Below are 6,000 nucleotides of genomic sequence, written 5' to 3'. Positions count from 1 at the left end.
TTCAGCAGGTACATGATATTTATTTGTTTAATAGATTTAGATTCTCCTTTTACTAGTGAAGTGAAGATTGTTAGGGCCTTAAGCTTCACGCTGTTATATTTTATTAGTTTACCCCTTTAGTTACTTGTTATCTAAAAGATATGTTGAAACTTTGCATTTTTATGAATGATATTCTTCTTGCTATTATCATCATATCTGATTTTTTAGTTTGCCTTGTTGGTGCTGGGAATATTTTGTGATTAAAAGGAATGCTTGCATTTGCAGTTTGTATTCTACTTTTTGCTCCTTGATCCATTTGAAAATTCTGGGCTTCTCTAATTTTTGTATTATTTATTTGGAAATTATGATACAAAAAGGTGAATTTGCAGGTTATAGATAAATCGGTTTTGGTTTTTGTTTACAATAATATTGGTACTCGTTATTGTTTCCAGGCCAGCCGAGAAAGAAGAGTGAAGAGAAGACTGCAATCTTCATTGAAGGCAAGGCTAAAACATAAAGGTTAGTTTTTTTTCTGAGAAATATTATGTTTTTCATGAGAACTGAGATGAGCTGATTTTAGGTTAATCTCTACGCTTAGTTTCAATCATATGTTACATGTTTTTAGGTTAATTTGTGTGCTAGATGGAAAAATTTATCATCCACCCGACACAAACTTCTGAAAGCACTTGCAAGTCCTCTGCTGAAATAAAAAGTGACCAATGCCAGACCAAAAATCCAACATCTGTCTTTGTGCCTAAAGAGCCCATTACCTTGCCCACTCCCACACCCAGCCCTACCCCTGTGCCTAAAGAGGAGGGAGACAGTAAAAAGAGGATGAAGTCACAAAAAAAGTCTCCTGTTTGGGATCATTTCAAAATCATAGAGGGTGAGGATCCAAATGAGCCTAGGTGTAAGTGTATCTATTGTGGGGCAACATATGCGTGTGATAGTAGGAGACATGGCACCAGTAGTATGAAGGTTCACATAGAAAAACAATGCAAGAAATACCCATATAGGATCCAAGACAAAAAACAAAAAATTATGAGTTTCCAAACAAGCACTAAAATTGACAGTAATCTTGTTGCTATAGGCTTTAACAAGGAGCATTGTAAAAAAACATTGCAGAAATGGTGATTGTAGATGAGCTTTCATTTAGGTTTGTTGAAGGTGAAGGATTTAAGAATTTTTGTCAAGTGACGCAACCTAGATTCTCTATCCCCTCACGTGTTACGATTGCCAAGGACATTTACTAACTTTTTTTGGAAGAGAGGAAGAAACTGAGGGCTGAATTTAGTAAGGGTAGTCAAAGGATTTGCCTAACAACTGATTGTTGGACATCCTTACAAAATATTAATTATTTCTGTCTAACTGCACACTATGTTGATAGTTAGTGGACTTTGCAAAAAAGAATTATAAACTTTTGTCAAATTTCAAGCCACAAGGGAGAGTGTTGGTAAAGTCATTGAGTCATGTTTGCATGCTTGGGGGTATTGAGAGAGTCTTCACTATGACTGTTGATAATGCCTCCTCAAATGACTCTATGATTACCTACTTGAGAAGGAAGATTAAGGGGTGGAAAGGGGTTGTTTTAGGTGGAGAATTTCTACATGGTAGGTGTTGTGCCCATATAGTGAACTTGTGAAATTCAAGTCATGTGTGGAGCGAGAGAAAATTGAATACAAAGGTCTCGTATGCCTAGATGTCCCTACTAGATGGAACTCCACCTATATGATGTTAGATAGAGCCGTTAAGTTCAAAAGCTTTTGAAAGATATGAAGAGGAAGATGACAAGTTCGTGTCTTATTTTTGGAAAGATGAGGGGGAGGGGGAACGGAAGATTGGCTCGCCCCTTGATGATGATTGGGAGAATGTTAAGGTGTTTATGAAATTTCTGAAGACTTTTTATGATATAACTTTGAAGTTTAGTGCCACTTTGAATGTCACTTCAAATTCTTACTTTCATGAGCTTTGTGGGATGCAAAACTAGCTATCTGAATTAAGCAAACAAGAGGATTCAATGCTTTCATCCATGGCTGTGAGTATGAAAAAGAAGTGTGGCAAGTATTGGGAGAATGTTGAGAATATAAATTGTCTTCTCTTTGTGGCTGTTGTACTTGATCCTAGGTACAAAATGGATTATTTGACATATTGTTTCTCTATAGTGTATGATTCTTGCACTTCTAAAACATTATCAAAGAATGTGAAGGATCCTATGTACCGGTTGCATGAGGTTTATAGTGGGGAGAATGGTGAATCTGTGGCTAATGAAAGTAGTGGGGAGGCGGCAACAACAAGTACAACGGAGGTAAAAACAGAAGCAGAAGGAAAAAGGTGTTTGTGGAGCTCCTTTGTTAGGAAAATGAAGGACAAGAATGTGAATGAGTATAAAAATAATGTGGACAGATACTTGACAGACCCTCTGGCGGATCCAACTCGGTCAAATTTTAAAAGGGTATATTAGTGAGGTTTTATTCGTCTTTTCATTGTGAATGCATAGAAAAAAAATTATCTCAATCGAAATTAAAACGAAAAAGTTATGGCATTTTTAAGAATAAAAAAATACTGTTCATTAACTTGAGTTCGAGTTTATGAACTCGAGTTGAAGGAGAAACGTAAACTCAAGTTTAGCCCTAAACTTGAACTCGAGTTAAACTCGAGTTTAAACTTAAATTTTACAAAAGAATATGAACTTAAATAAAATTATAACTTGAATTCAAATTTTTTCTGAGTTTCGTTACAAAAGAACAACCCCGTAAGCTCAAGCAATTACTTCTATACTTCATCTAATTCGACAAGTCGTTATAGAATTCTTAACATAAAAAATATATTTTTGGACTACCCTTTAACGATGTTTTTTTTTTTTTTTTAAAAAGGCGACAAACTGTTGAAGTTGATCATACTAAACCCGTTACACCCTAGTCAAGGAATTTGACCATCTAAGTGAGAAAAGTGGGAGCTCCGGAAGCCACGATGAAACCTACTGATCGAGAAATACCAAAAGGAATGAATTTTGGTCGGAAGCCATGATGCAACCTAAGCAGTGATATGCATATTGGTCAATAGTCCAATAAGAGTTGCAGTGTTGTCTACGCAGAAAAGTCCGAAGTTCAAGGACATGGCCAAGATCAACCTAAGCCTACAGAATCGGGGAAAGAAAGCCCTTATCTTCTAATTCAAATTCAAATTGAAGATTAAATCATGGATGCTGGATCAGATAAAGATTATCATCTCTGGCCATGTGTTTAGATTTAAATAATTAAATGTAGGGATAATGAGTAAATCCTTATCTAAAGAAGAGATAAAAAGCTTATCTCATCATGTAATCTAGAGATATCATGTACTAGGATAAACCTATAAATAAGGGTCAAGCTTTTCATTTAGATTTTACGCACAATTTTTTGCTCTTAGACAGATCCTATGTATTCATTGAGATTTATTGCATTCACAAATGAACATAGACAACAACTTTCCACCGAACCACTATAAATTCTTGTGTTTTTTTATTTTCTGATCAATTTAAAAGTGTCACCGTGTGAGTGTTCCCATAAAGACTAAATTCTGAGTTGACAAATAAACCCATTTGTTTTTACTTTTAACTGGTTAAATGTTGTTAATGAAAATAGTAATTCACTATTCTTAACAATAGGACCTGGGTTGGTCGACTTTTTAATTAGATTTTAAAAATTTTCAATCGTCAAATTACCAACCAAAAAAATTAGTAGTTTTTTAGAGACAATTTCTTAAATTTGTCATATAATTATAATTTTTTTTATACATGTTATTTTTTCACTAACCTAAATTAAAAAAAAAATCATAAATCAGGAAAATTGAACAAACAGATTATATATGAGTTATTTTGTTTGTTTGATTGATGGGTTTTTCACCATGAACACCCCTACTATAGTTTGACATTCAAATTAAGGGGACGTTTGATTAGAATATTCAAACTATAATTTAAATCATGGTTCATAATTCGCTATAATATTTTCTTTTATAAAAAATATACATAAATTAAAAATAATTATAATCACATAATTTTAATTTATGAACTAAACGTCACCTAAGTCTATATATGATTTATAAGGATTTTCCAGAGCGTGCACTGAAAGGAGCCTAGATTTTGTTTGCTGTTAATAAACGTCTAGGCAGAGTAGACTCGAGGAGAAAAGTCAATGCTCATTCTAAAGAAGCTCTCTCTCTCTCCCCCCTCTCTTTCTCTCTCATGGAACAAACACATGGAGGGATCCAAGAAAACAAAATTATCTTTGCATGCAACTGTCTCTTCCTTTTCCTTTTTCACTTTGTTTCTTCACAATTTTTCCTTGTCCCACTTTCTCCACGTAACCCTTCATTCCTTTTCTTTCCCTTAATTAGCATATTTTAAGACCCTGTTTAAAGCAAATAGAGCAGTTTTTAAACATGTTAAATTATAGCATAATTAGAATCAGATAAGGTTTTAAATATTTGCTTTTCCAATTTTATCCCTTTAGCTTTTCACTGTTTTTTTTTAAAGCAAATAGAGCAGTTTTTAAACATGTTAAATTATAGCATAATTAGAATCAGATAAGGTTTTAAATATTTGCTTTTCCAATTTTATCCCTTTAGCTTTTCACTTTTTTTTTTTTTTTTTTTGGTTTTTTTTCTCCGTTTACGTTTTCTCCTCTGACCCCTCTCTCTCTCTCTCGAGTTCCCTTTCTCTCTTCTCAGACATCTCCCGAACAGCTCGACCACGACGGTAAGACGGCAGCGGCAACGAGACGCAAACCACCGAGCACGATGACGCGAACAGATCCGACCAGATCGCGGCGACGACGACGAGACGCCGCCGATGTCGAGCTGCGAATCAGGTAGCCGTCGCAGGCAAAAATCCGATACTATCGCAGGCCTCCAACGGTGAACTACACCGCGAAATCTCTCTCGGACGAGAGATCCAGTCGTCGATTCCTCTCTCCCTCCTCAATCTCGATGGAGTAGATATCAATCTTTATGATTTCAATTTCTGTGATGGCGAGCGACGAAACTCGTCGGAGATCGCACGGGGTCGGAGATCGTAAGGCTAGATCGTCGTTGTCTGGGGTCACCGTCTGTGTCTCTCTCTCCTCGAGCGACAACGAGATCCGATGAAGATCGCCGATATGAGATCTGCCCCAACCTTCTTCTCCGGCCGTTCCTCTGCTTGCGTCACAACGCCGGCAACCTCCAGGCCTCTTATCCGGCCGCTCCTCTGCTCGAGTCACAACGCCGGCGACTTCCAGCCTTCATCTCCGGCCGCTTCTGTGCTCCCGATCAAGTATGTTCTGTTTGTTAAATGTATTTTATGTAATATTGTTTAGAAAATAAATATAAATATAAGTTTCGTTCGTATTCAAATTATATTAAAATTTTTTTAGAAATAATCAGGTCTCACATTAAATTATATATCAATCTAAATTAAAAATTTAAATCATCAAACTAAGAGGACTGTATTTATTTATTTTGTTTGTGATTTTTAGATTAAATTTTTGTAATTTTTGAGTTACGTAGGTCTTATTTATTTCACTGATTTAAGTTTTTAGTTTTAAGTTTCTACAGTTAAAACTTTTAAAAAAATATCACATTTAATTTTTTTTACTATAGTAAAAAATTCTCAGAAAATGTTACATCTTAACTCGAATCCGCGAATTGAACGAGATCATAATTTTAGTAGATTTTTTTTGTATTTTTTATTCATTTATTTCATATTTTTTATCTGAATTTGTGAGTTTTGGATCTCAATTTGTTATTCAGTGAAATATTTAATTATAAATACAATATTTACCGATAAATATTTCACTGAATCGAATTTCTAATCTGATCACTGAATCTAATTTCTAATTTAGTAAATATTGTATTTATCAATTTTGTGTTATTTTCATGAGTAAGTTTGAATTCGAGTTTAAACCTGATAAACACTATATTTATCAATAAATGCATCACTTAATAAGTTTAAATCTGATAAATACGGTATTTATTAGTCGTTAGAGTCGGTCATCAATTTTTTTA

The sequence above is a fragment of the Morus notabilis genome, unplaced genomic scaffold (assembly GCF_000414095.1).
Source record: "Morus notabilis unplaced genomic scaffold, ASM41409v2 Scaffold11, whole genome shotgun sequence".
Lineage (NCBI taxonomy): Eukaryota > Viridiplantae > Streptophyta > Magnoliopsida > Rosales > Moraceae > Morus > Morus notabilis.
Note: the sequence above shows the minus strand (reverse complement) of the source record.